General features: G+C 45.6%; 1 protein-coding gene across 1 annotated transcript in view; it reads left to right on the forward strand.

The window, feature by feature from the left end:
- TNIP2 (TNFAIP3 interacting protein 2) overlaps positions 1 to 13214 on the forward strand; it is a 34518-nt gene that overhangs the window by 405 nt on the left and 20899 nt on the right. The gene's annotated exons all lie outside the window — the stretch shown is intronic.

Here is a 13214-nt window from a genome sequence, read left to right on the forward strand (position 1 = left end):
GCGTGTGGGTTTCGGGGAGGGCGAGCCCGTGTCAGGGCTGCGGGCTTGCGTCCTGGTGGGTTGTGACAGGTTTGAGAGCGTGCGCTCCAGGGTTGGGTGAGGGGAGTGGGTGGCGGCGGGCTCTGAGGAGTGTGTGCACGTGCACTGTTAACCTTAAAAACAAAAGTGCCCGTTACTGTTCCGGAAAGGATAGGCTTCTTTGGAACAGCAGAGAACTGCCACCCAGGACCTGCACGTTAAGGCAAAACCCTTCGCTAGGGCAAGGAACGCCGAGGACGCTGTCTTATGGGGGGCGGGGGCTGTTGTAAACAGAAAGCCCATTGGAGGAAACTGGGAGCTGGAAGTGTGGTGGCTTCTCATTGGCTGGGCTGCTGCCGTAGCCGGAGGAAACCTTCCTTCCTCCTGGGATCGTGAAGCAGTAGGGCCTCGCCAGGCCCCTCTTCCGGTGGGATCTGCAGTCGAGGAGGCGTGGTTCTCATTAAAGTTTCCTTTTATTGATTCTCACAGTTCGGGTCTGACTGGCGTGTGCCACGTTGCGTGTGAGGGTTGTGCGTGCTTGTTGGCTGGCCCGTGCTGGGTTCCGAGGGAGGAGCGTTCTGGTCAGTTCTGAGGTGTGTGTGCGTGAGTTGGCTTCCGGACGGTGTGCTCCCGTGTTGTGTGGGGAGATGTGTGTCGGTTGGTTCTGAGGGGCGCGTGCGCCTGTTGGGTCTGAAGGTTGTTCTGTAGGAGGGGTGTTTTTTTCCGGTTGGTTGTGAGGGTTGTCTATGTGTTGTGTTCTGAGGGTTGTGCTCCATGTGTGTCCATTTATATCTGAAGGTTGTGTTCGGTTTAAGGGTTGTGTGTGTGCAGCCGTGGTGGGCACGAGGGTTGTATGTCTGTGTTGGTTCTGAGGTGTGTAAGCCCCATGTGGGTTTTGAGGAGGGCGCGTGCCCGTTTTGGTCTGAAGGTTGTGCGTTCGTGTTCACTCTGAGGGTTTGTGAGGGTGTCAGATTCTGGGGAGCGTATCCTGTGTTGGGTCAACACAGGGTCTGCCTGTGTTGGGACCTGAGGGGTGTGTGCTCACGTTGAGGTTGCGGGGCCTTGTTGGTCTGAAGGTGTGTGTGTTCCGATGTCGGGTGTGCGGCCTGTGATGCTTGTATTGGGTTGTGCGGGGGGGCGGGGGGAGTGGGCCTGGATTTTGCCGGCGCGGTGTTTGTGTGTGTGTGTTGGGTTCTGACTTGTGTGCTCCTGTGCTGGGTAGGGAGCGGCGTGTGCCCGTCTGAGTCTGAGGGTTGTGAGTCCATGTTGGTTTCCGAGGGGTGTCTGTGCCCCTGTGTGGGGCCTGAGGGGGGACCTGTGTTGGTTCTGAGGGGCTCGTGCCTATTTTGGGCTCTTGGGGGGGGTGCTCCCATATTGGGTCTTGAGGGTATGTGCCGAGCTGCGTCTGAGGGTTGGGTGTCTGTTGTTCTGAGTGGTGGGTCCGTGTTGGGTCTGAGGGTTGAGTTCCACTTGGTTTTAAAGGGCTGGCTGTCCTCGTTGGTTCTGATAGCTGTGTCTCTCCGTGGTGGATCTGAGGGATATGGGTTTGTGTTGATTCTGAGAGGTATGAGTACGTGTTAGGTTCCGAGGGGGGTGCTCTCATCCTGGGTTCGAGGCATGTGTGCACGTGTTAGGTCTTGAGGGGTATGCTCCCAAGTTGGGTGAGAATGTTGGTGCCTGTGTTGGTCTGAGGTGTGTGCTCCCGTGTTGGTTGTGAGGGGTGTGCCTCTTTTGGGTTCTGTGGTGGGGCGTGCCTCTGTTAGGTCTAAGGGTTGCGTGTCCTTGGCTCCACAAGTGTGTGTCTGTGTTAATTTGAGAGGTGATGTGCCTGTTTTAGGTTCTTAGAGGTGTGCCTTGGGATTGGGTTCTGAGGGGTCTGCTCTTGTGCGCCTATTATGGGTTGTGAGGGGTGTATGTGCCCATGTTGGTTCTGGGGTATGTGTGCCTGCGTAAGTCCTAAGGCATTGTGTTTATGTTGGGTTCTGAGGGGCTTGTGCACCTGAGTCGCTTCGCAGTGGTGTGTGTGTCTATTTTAGGTTTGAGGTGTTTACATTTGTGTCAGTTCCGAGGTGTGTGTGTGTACACATGTTGGCTTCAGAGTGTTGTGCTCCCGTGTTTGTTGTGAGGAGTGTGTGTGCTCATCTGGATTAGAGGGTTGTGTGTCTGTGTTGGTTCTGAGGAGCGTGTATTGCTGTGTTGTGCCCATATTGGGTCCGCTGGTTGTATGTCCATGATGTTTCTGAGGGGTGTGTGCCCGTGTTGTGTTCTGAGGGTTGTGTGGCCATGTTGGTTTCTGAGAGGTGTTCTGTCTGTGTTGGGTTTGAGATGTGCATGTTCAGTGTTGGTTCTGAAGGGTGTGCTCCCATATTGGGTGAGGGTGTGTGTCCCTGTTGATTTTGAGGTGTGTTTTTGCTCCTGTGTTTGGTCTAAAGGGTGTGTGTCCCTGTTTTGGGTTCTGAGATGTTTGTCCATGTAGATGTAGGGTTTGAGGTGTGTGTGAGCCCATGTAGGTTCTGGAGTATGTGTGCACTCATGTTGGGTTCTGAGGGATTTTTGTGCCAGGTCACATGTGTATTGAGGGGTGTGAATAGGTGTTCATTTTGAAGGGGGTGTGTGTTCCTGTTTTCAGTTGAAGGTATGTGCTTATGTGCTCTGTGTTAAGTTCTGAGTGGTGTGTGTGCCTGCGTTGGGTCTGAGGGTTGTGTGTCCATGTTGGTTCTGAGGGTGTTTTCTGTTTGTGTTGTGCTGAGGGGTGTGTGTTCTTGTTGATTATGAAGTTTTGTGGGTGTATTAGATATTGAGGAAGGGCTCCCATGCTGTCTGAGGAAAGTTTGTGTGCATGTGGTGGATTCTGGGAGGTATGTGTGCCCGTTTGGGTTCTGAAGTGTCTTTGTGCTCGTGTTAGGTGGAAGGGGTGGATGTGTGTCCATGTTGGCTGGGAGGGGGTGTGTGTCTGTGTTGGGCCTGAGGTTATCTGCCTATTTGGAGTTACGATGGGTGTGTGTTTGTGTTCATACCCCCTTGTTGGGTATGAGGGTTGTGTGAAACTGTACTGTGTTCTGACGGGTGTTTGCCTGTGTTGGGTCTGAGGGATGTGCACCTATGTTGTGTTCTGACGGGTGTGTTCGCCTGTGTTAAGCTTTAGGGTTGTGTGTGCATGTTGGTTTTAAGGGTGTGTGCCTGTGTTGAGTTTTGAGGGTTGTGCGTCCTATTGGTTCTGAGGGCTGTGTATCTTGTTGCTTTTAGGCATGTGTCCTTGTTGTGTTATGAGGAGTGTGTGCCCATGTTGAGTGTCATAGGTGTGTATCCATTTTGGATTCTGAGAGGTGTGTGTGTCCTTGTTGACTATGGATGTGTGTGCCCATATTGGGTCTAAGGTATCTGTGTGCCCCATGGAGAGTCGGTGTCTGCTCCCACGGTGGTTCTGTAGGGTCTGCGTGCCTGTAGGTGGGTTCTGAGGATGTGTGCACAGTTGGGTGTTTTGCCTGTTTTGGGTGTGAGGCTTGTATGCCTGTGTTGGGTTCTAAAGGGCATGTGTGCTTATCTGAGGGTTGTGTGTTTTTGTTTATTCTGAGGGCTTTGTCCTTGTTGACATACATCTGAGGGTTGTGTTCCCTCATTGGGTTCTGAGTGGTGTGTGTCTCTTTTGGATCTGACGGGTATTTGTCTGTTTTGGTTCTGAGAGTGTGAGTGCCTCCATGTTGGGTCCTAGGGGCATGTGACTCCATGTTGGGTTGATGAGTGTATACCTTTGTCGTGTCTGAGGTTTGTGTGTGCATGTGGGGGTGAGGGGAATGTGCCCATGTTGTGTCTGTGGGTGTGTGCACCTGTATTGGGTTCTGTGGGTTGTGTATGCCTGTGTTGGTGTGCGGGTTGTGTCTGAGTTCATTCTGAGGGGTGTGTGTTTGTGTTGGTTCTAAGGGTTGTCTGTGTGTGTTGAGTTCTGAGGGGTGTACTCCCATGGGCATGAGGTGTGTGTGGCTGAGCTGTTTTCTGAGGGGTATATGCATTAGTGTGGGATTCTGAGGGGGTTGTGTACCCATGTCAGGTCTGAGGGGGTGTGTGCACCAGTATTGAGTTGTGAGAGGTGTGTGTGCGCATGTTGGTTCTGAAGAGTATGTGTGTTCTCATGTTGGGCCTAAGTGTTGTGTGCAGCCATCTTGGGTTCTGAGGGATGTGTGTGCCTGTGTTAGGTCTAAGGGTTGTGTGTTCACGTGTCTTTGTTGGGTCCGTGGGGTATGTGTGCATATGTTAGGCTAAAGGGTTATGTTTCTGTGTTAGTTCTGTGGGTGTGTGTGTGTCCGTGTTGGGTTTGAAGGGTGTGTGCCCATTTTGGGTTGTGAGCAGTGTGTGTTTGGGTTGGGTTCTGAGTGTCTCCTCCAGGAGTGGGTATGAGGGCTGTGTGTCGTGTTGGGTTCTGAGGGGTGTTGTGCCCATATTGAATATGAGGGTGTGTATTTGGGTTTGTTTGGAGAATTGTGTGCATGTGTTGTGTTCTGAGGACTGTATTCCATATTGTGTTGAGAAGTGTGTGCCCATTTACATGTTAGGGTTGTGTTAGGTTTAAGGTTTGTGTGTCTGTGTTGGTTCTGAGGGGTGTGTGTTCCCATGTTGGGTTCTGAGGAGTGTGTGGCCTGTTTAGGTGAAAGAGTTGTATGTCCATATTGGTTCTGAGGGCTGCGTGTACCCATGTGTTTCATGTTCGTTCTGGGGGGTGTGAACATATCTTAAATTCTGAGGAGTGTGCGCCCATGTTGTGTTCTAAGGGGTGTGAGCCTAGGTTGGGCTTTGAGGAGTGTGTGTGACTATTTGGGTCTGAGGGTTGTGTATTCGTGTTAGTGATAAGGGATGTTCCTGTGTTGTGTCTGAGGGTTGTGTGTTAGATTCTGAGGAATGTGCCCTATGTTGGGTCTGAGGGTTGTGTCCATGTTGGTTCAGCGGGCTGTGTGTGACCCTGTTGGTTCTGAGGAGTGCGGGGCCCGTGTTAGGCCTAAGCGTTTGATGTCTGTGTTGATTTTGAGGCTTGTGTGTCCATGTGGGTCTGAGGATTGCCTTCCATTTGGTTGTGAAGAGGTCTTTCCTTGTTGGTTCTGATTGCTGTGTGTGCCCATGTTGGGTCTGAGGGTGTGTGTTCCTGTTGCTTCTGAGAGATGCCAGCATCTGTTAGGTTCTGAGGGGTGTTCTCATGCTGGGTGCTGAGGGGAGTGTGCCAGTGTTTGGTCTGAAGGATGTGTCTGTGGTGGATTTGAAGGCTTTGTGTGCTTACGTTATGGATCTGAGGGTGTGTGCGCCTGTGTTGCTTCTGAGGTGTGTCTCTTACTGTCTGTTTTGAGTTGTGTGTGCCTGTTTTAGCATCTGAGGTGTGAGCTCCCATGTTAGGTGTGACGGGTGTGTGTGCCCCTTTTGGGTTTCTGGGGCTGTGTGTATTCATTTTGTGTTCAAGGGGGTGTGTTCTGTTTTGGGAGAGGGGTGTGTGCTCCGTTTGGGTTCTGAAAGGTTTGCCTGTTTGGGCTCTAAGGATGTGTTCCTGTTTTGGGTTCTGAGACGGGGGTGTGTGTTGTGTTCTGAGGGGTCTGTACCTGTGTTAGGGCTGAGGGCTGTGTGTGCCAGTGTTGAATCTGATGAACGTGTTTGTTTTGGGTTCAGAGGAGTCTGCTCTCGTGTTGAAAACCTGAGATGTGTGTGACCCTGTGGGTTATGGGGGGTTTGTGTGCGTGTTGGATTCTGCGGGACTTTAGGTTCTGATGCTTTGTTAGGTTCTAAGGTGTGTGTGTGCCACTTTTAGGTTTGAGAAGTGTGCACCTATGTTGGGCTTCAGGGATATGTGTGTGTGCACATGGAAGGTTCTATATATGTGTATGTTTGCGTTTAATTGTGTGTGTAGACACTAGATTCTGGGTGTGTGGGTGTGTGTGTGTGTGTAGTATATGGGTATAGACTCCTGGTGTGTATGTGTTCACATTGGGTTCTGGGCCATGTGAACCCCTGTTACGTTCTGGGGTGACTTTTAGCCCCGGTTGTAAATGAATCTTTCAGTAGCAATAGCTCCCTGATGCTGGGACCCATGACAATGGCAGTGCCTGCTAGAGTGTCAAGTAACGCACTTAAGTCTTACTTTCCCTCCTCCTCCTCCTTGTCATTGATGTTATGTCTGTCGTTTTGAAATACCATAAGCACTCAGACCAGGAGCAAGAGTAACAGTATTTTTCTAGAACAGCTGTTTGGAAGTGCCTCCACACGTTTGGATGAACTCTAGTGTTCCATTTGGGCCATAGCTATCATCTGGGTTGTCCCAGGAAAGAAACTAGGTCTACAAAGGGATTACACTGCAAAAGACAATTTTCACTTCTTAGCTTTGTCCTGCAGACAGATTGTAGACTGAAAAAGAGACTTTCCCTCACCACCACCCCCCTTTTACTATAAAAGTAATTTTGAATATCTGAAAAATAGAGGAAAGGACAGAGAATAAACTAACAGCCACTGTAATCCCACAATGTGGGGGATAACCAGTGTTAATTTCTTGGCATGCCTCCTTCCTGTTTTTCCTTTACACACTGGGTGCGGTTGAGTTCCTGCTGTCTGTACATTTTACTTCATATCACATTGCCAGTATTTTCTCATCTGCTTTGTTTTAAATGCCTCTGGAAGCCAGATGTCTCCCTCACTCTAGCTCTCTCCCTCTTCTGGGGAGGGTGGTTCATAACTCATCAGGGCAGAAGAAAAATTTAGAAGTCACCTGGTCTGCACCGCTGATCTTAGTGTCATGGACACCAGGAGCCATAGATGAGTGCAGAGTGGGGACCCGAGCACATCATATCTGCCACCCACTCGCACACACCTGCAAGTAGCAGTACTCTACCTGTAGTCTGGCGGCCACTGGTGTTCAGCCTACAGGTTCAGCACTGGCCTGCTGTGGCCCCACAGCCTCTAAGCAGGTCCCAGACAGAACCAGATCTAAAGTCCTACATCTGTATGGTCCTTTACCCCAACATGTAGGTTTTGTTTTAGGATTTTTAACTATTTAAGGAGCATTTTAACAATCTGGTATCTTATGTGATTACACGTTTGTTGCTTACTCCTGTATCTGTCTGGGTCTGTCACAGAACCTGTGGAGGAATAGAGAGATTTCCCACTGTGCAGAGTGAAAACAATGAGAAGACTTGATCAATAGGCTGGTCTCATCAGTGGCCATGTCAGCCAGCCTGTTAGGAGCAGGGAGCCTGGGTTGGGAGACTGGGAGTTCCCAGAGAGGATGCTGAGGCTGTACCCTCAGCTGTGTAGGGACTGCCAGGTGACTGAGCTGTAGCTAGCATGTGATAGGGCCAGACCATTCTTGGGAATTGTGGTTCTTTTTGCCGCCACAGTAAGACTCAAGAACGTATCTCATTTGTGACACAAGGCCTGTACGGGTAACTTTACAAGCTCCTCTAGTTAAGACTTTCTGGGATAATGGTGCTAATTCACTATGTGGCCCATAACTGCTCAACCCCATCTTATCACCACCCAGGGTACTAGGTGGACCCTGCCTAGTCCTGACATACCAGCTTTCTCTCCCTTCCACCTTTTCTTTCCCTGTTCTGCCATGCTTTCTATTGAGTGGAATGGCAAACATCCTTTACAATAAACTATATTAGGTGTGTGTGTGTGTGTGTGTGTGTGTGTGTGTGTTTTGTTTGTGTTTTGTTTGCTTTTAACCATCCGTCTATCTTCATACCTTTTTTGATCTTGTAAAACTAAAACTCTTTAGCCATTAAGAAAAAATTTCCCATCTTCCTGCCCCCTAACCTCCAACCTTGGGAAGTATTCTACTCTCTGTCTTTATGATTTGATTAGGGACCTCATAGAAGTGGAATCATACAGTATTTGTCCTTTTGTGATGGGCTTATTTCACTTAGTATAATGTCCTGTAGGTTTATTCATGTTGTATCACGTGCCAGAATTTCCTTCTTTTTAAGGCCGAAAAATATTCCATTGTATGTATATACCACATTTTGCGTATCCATTCATCTGTTGATAGACACTTTGGTTGCTTCCATATTTCAGCTATTATGAATAACACTGCCTCTATGAATACATGTGTACAAATCTATCTTTGAGACCCTGCTTTTGATTCTTTGGGGTATGTACCCAGAAGTGGAATTGCTGGATCATATGGTAATTCTGTGTAACTTTTTGAGGACCACAAAAAGTTTGGTCCTTTTTGAGACCAAAAAACTTTTTGAGAACCACCATACTGTTTTCCACAGTGCTGTACCACATTCTGTTTTCCACAGTGCACAGAGTTGCAATTTCTCTACATCCTCACCAATATTAATTATTTTCTTTCTTTCTTTTTTTAACAGTAGCCATTCTAATGGGTGTGTCGTGATTTAATACAAAATGATGACAGTTTTGATTTGCAATTTCCTAATGATTAGTGATGTTGAGCATCATTTCACATGCTTATTGGTCATTTGTATATCTTCTTTGAAGAAATGTTATGTCGTTTGCCCAGTTTTGAATTGGTTACTTGGTTGTTGTGGAGTTTTAGGAATACTCTATTGGCATACCTCATTTTATTGAACTTCTCAGATACTGTTTTTTACAAATTGAAAGTTTGTGATGGGGTGCCTGGCTGGCTCAGTTGGTGGCGTGTGTGCCTCTTGATCTCAGGGTTGTGGGATCAGGCCCTGTGTTGGGTGTAGAGTTTTTGTTTTTTAATAAAATCTTTTAAAAAAATGTTTGTGACAACCCTGCACCAAGTAACTCTTTTGGCACATTTTTCCAACAGCATTTGCTCACTTCATGTCTATGTGTCATAGTTTGGTAATTCTCGCAATATTTCAAGTTTTTCATTATTATCATGTTTGTTATGGTGATATGTGATCAATGATCTTTGATATTACTATTGTAATTTTGGGGGGCATCAGGAACTATGCCCATATAAGACAGTAAACTTAATCAATACATGTGTGTGTTCTGATTGCACCACTGACTATCCATTCCCCCATCTATCTCCCTCTCCTCAGGCCTCCCCACTCCCTGAGATACAGCAGTACTGAAATTAGGCCAACTGACAACCAACCCCACAGTGGCCTCTGAGGGTTCAAGTGAAAGGAAAGGTCACGCATCTCTCACTTGAAATCAAAAGCTAGACATGATGAAGCTGAGTGAGGGAGGGATGTCTAAAGCCAAGATAGGCTGAAAGGTAGGCCTCTTGTACCAAACAGCCAAGTTGCAAATGGCAAGGAAAAGTTCCTAAAGGAAATGAGTGCTACTCCAGTGAGCACATGAATGATAAGAAAGGGAAATGGCCTAACTAGCGGTAGGGAGAAAATTTCAGTGGTCTGGAAGGAAGATCAAAACAGCTGCAATACTCTCTTAAACCAAAGCCTCTTCCAGAGCAAGGCCCTGACTCTCTTCAATTCCGTGAGGGCTGGAGGAGGAGAGGAAGCTGCAGAAGAAAAATCTGAAGCTTGCAGAGGTTGGTTCATGAGATTTAAGAAAGACGCCGTCTCCATGACACAAAAGTGCCAAGTGAGGCAGCAAGTGCTGATGGAGAAGCTGCAGCAAGTTCTCCGGAAGGTCTAGCTAGGATAATTCATGAAGGAGGCCACACTAAACAATGGATTCTCAGTGTAGACGAAAACAGCCTCATTTGGGGAGAAGACTGGGACTGTCATCGCTAGAGAGGAGAAGTCATTGCCTGACTTCAAAGTTTCAAGGGACAAGCGGATTCTCTTGTTAGGGGCTAATGTAGCTGGTGACTTGAAGTTGGAGCCAGTGCTCATTTACCGTTGGGAAAATCCTAGGGCCCTGAAGAACTGTGCTGAATCTACTCTGCCTGCGCTCTACAGATGGAACAACAAAGCCTGGATGACAGCATATCTGTTTACGACATGGTTTACCAAATATCTTAAGCCGACTGTTCAGACCTACAGTTCAGAAAAAAAGATTCCTCTCAAAACAATACTGCTCATTGACATTGTACCCAGTCACCCAAGAGCTCTGATGATGTAAAGCAAGATTAATGTTTTCATGCCTGCTAACCATCCATTCTGCAGCCCGTGGTGCAAGGAATAATTTTGACTTTGAAGTCTTATTTAAGAAATAAATTTCATAAGGTTGTAGATGTCATAAATAGTGATTCCTCTGATGGATCTGGGCAAATTGAAAACCTGGAAATGACTCACCATTCTAGATGCCATTAAGAATATTCATGGTTCATGGAAGAGGTCATGATATCAGTATTAACAGGAGTTTTGAAAAAGTGGGTTCCAGCCCTCATGGAAGACTTTGAGGGGTTCAAGACTCAATGGATGAAGTCATTGCAGATGTGGTGGAAATGGCAAGAGAACTAAAATCAAGAGTGGAACCTCAAGATGGGACTGAATTGTTGAGATCTCATGATAAAACTTGAATAGAGGAGGAGGTGCTTCTTTGGGGGAGCACAGAAAGTGGTTTCTTGAGATGGAATCTACTGGTGAAGATGCTATGAAGATTGTTGAAATGACAACAAGGATTTAGAATGTTGCATAAACTTAGTTGACAAAGAGTGGCAGTGTTTGAGAGGACTGACTCCAATTTTGAAAGTTCTGTGGGTAGAGTGCTATCAAACACCATCACATGCTACAGAGAAATTCTTTTGTTTCCTGTGCTCTGGTGTCATATCTAAGAAAACATTGCCAAATTCAATATTGTGAAGTTTTGGCCTATGTTTCTTACAAGAGTTTTATAGTTTTAGGTCTTAAGTCTGATCCATTTTGGATTAGTTTTTGTATATGGTGTGAGGTAGGGGTCCAATTTTATGCTGCATGTGGATGTCCTGTTTTCCCAGTGCCATTTGTTGAAAAAAATTATCCTTTCCCAGTCTTAGCACCCTTGTCAACAACCATTTGACCATATATGCAAGGGTTTATTTCTGGGCTCCCTATTCTGTTTCCTTTGTGTAAATGTCTGTTTTTATGCCAGTACCACACTGTCTTGGTTACTGTAGCTTTGTAGTCAGTTTTGAATTTGGATAGTATGAGTCCTGCTTTGTTCCTTTTTTCTTCTTCTAAGATTGTGTTGAGTATTTGGAGTCCCTTGAGATTCTATATAAATTTTAGGATGAATTTTTCTATTTCTCCAAAAACAAAAATCATCTGGATTTTGATAGCAATTGCATCGAATCTATGGATCACTTTGGGTAATGTTAACCTTAAGAATAAAACTCAGTTATTTATTAGCAAAACCATATTCGGGTTAGTAGAGAATTGCAATTCATGCAAGGTACAGCAAAACCATAAGCAAGTCCAGAGAACAAAGGAGAAGAATGCTCTTTTATAGAGGAAAGGGGGAGCTGGGAGGGCTGTCATAAACAAACAGTCCATTGGAGTAAACGGAGTTTGAGGTGTAGTGACTTCTCATTGGTTGAGTTGTGACAGTCTTTCATGGGCTGGGCTGTTGCTGGTGGAGGAGAGAACCTTTTTTCCTTCTGCTGGGATAGTGAAATACAGTTGACACTTGAACAGTATGGGGGTTATGGGTGCCGTCCTCCTGTGCAGTTGAAAATCCAAGTATAACTCCTGACTCCCCAGAAAGCCTAACTACTGATAGCCTACTGTTGACTGAAAGCCTTACCAATGACATAAACAGTTGATTAACACTTACTTTGTGTTGTATGTATTATATGCTGTACGCTTTTTCTTTAAATCTTTAAGGAGGCTCCATACCTAACATGGGGCTTGGATTTACAACCCCAAGATTGAGAGCTGCATGCTTTCCTGACTGAGTCAGCCGGGTGTCCTTACATGCTGTATTCTTCAAGTAAACTAGCAAAAAGAAAATGTTAAGAAAATTAAGAACATTCCTGTCCAGATGCAAGATACATCTTTTCCTGTTGGTTCTGCAATTGACAAGTGGCAGGGGATGAGGGCCCTGATTCCATTTTAGTGAAGTTTCCCTTAATACTTTTCACATTAGTATTGACATTTTAACACTATTAAGTCTTCCAGTCTGTGAACATGGGGTGTGTTTCCATTTATTTCTGTCCTAATTTCTTTTCTTTAAAAAAATTTTTTTTGTTATGTTTATTTTGGAGAGAGAGACAGAGTGTGAGTGGGGAGGGGTAGAGAGAGAGGGAGACACAGAATCTGAAGCAGGCTTCAGGCACTGAGCTGTCAGCACAGAGCCTGATGTGGGGCTCGAACTCATGAACTGTGGGATCATGACCTGAGCTGACGTTGGCCACTTAACGGATAGAGCCACTCAGGCGCCCCTGTCCTAATTTCAGTAATGTTTTGCAGTTTTCACTGTACAAGTCTTCCATCTCCTTGAGTAAATGACTTCCTAAGTCTTTTATTCTTTTTGATGTTGTTGTAAATGGGATTGTTTTTGTAATTTCTCTTTCAGATTCTTCATTGTTAGTGTGTAGAAATACTCCTGTTTTTTATTTGTTGACTTTGTCTCCTGGTATTTGCTGAATTCATTTGCATGTGTGTGTAATAGTTTTCTACATATAAGATTATATCATATGCAAACATCATTTTACTTTCTATTTGGATGCCTTTTTCTTTTTTTCCTACTTGTTCTGGCTAGAATGTCTAGTACTATTTTGCATAGTAGTGGTGAAAGTGGGCACTATTGACTTGTTCCTGATCTTAGAGGAAAAGCTTTCAGTCTTTCACTATTGAGTATGATACTTGCTGTGGGTGTTTCAAATATGGCTTTTATTGCATGGAGGTAGTTTTTGCCTCAGTTGATATGAGTATGTGTCTCCCCCCTTCACTCTGTTAGTGTAGTCTATTACATTGATCAATTTCGTTTTCCTTATTTTTTTTATGAAATATGTTTGTGAACTTAAGCACAGCAGTATAATTGTGTAACAAATCCAGTGAAAAACTGTCTGATTGGAAAGGTTTAATAATAACATTTTGTTCACTCTAAGGGATTGATGTTGACTCATAGATAGAAAACAAACATCAAACACGTACATTGTGCTTCTTGCCACCTAAAAGGCTTAATTCTCGGGTCATTATTATTAGATATTTATCAACAATTGTCTAATTATCTTGAGGTATAGTATAAATGAGAATAAATGATAGGTATGTCAAGAACACGATCAATTTGTAACATGTGGAAAATAGAACTAAGTGCAAACAGACATAATTCAGAGCCTATCAATACATAACTAAAATGCTTAATAATTGCCCAGTTCGTCCACATTGGCCTCCAAT

This window comes from Lynx rufus, unplaced genomic scaffold (assembly GCF_022079265.1).
Source record: "Lynx rufus isolate CCGP_SWC_20201006 ecotype Redwood Valley unplaced genomic scaffold, mLynRuf1.p SCAF_38, whole genome shotgun sequence".
Taxonomy (NCBI): Eukaryota; Metazoa; Chordata; class Mammalia; order Carnivora; family Felidae; genus Lynx; species Lynx rufus.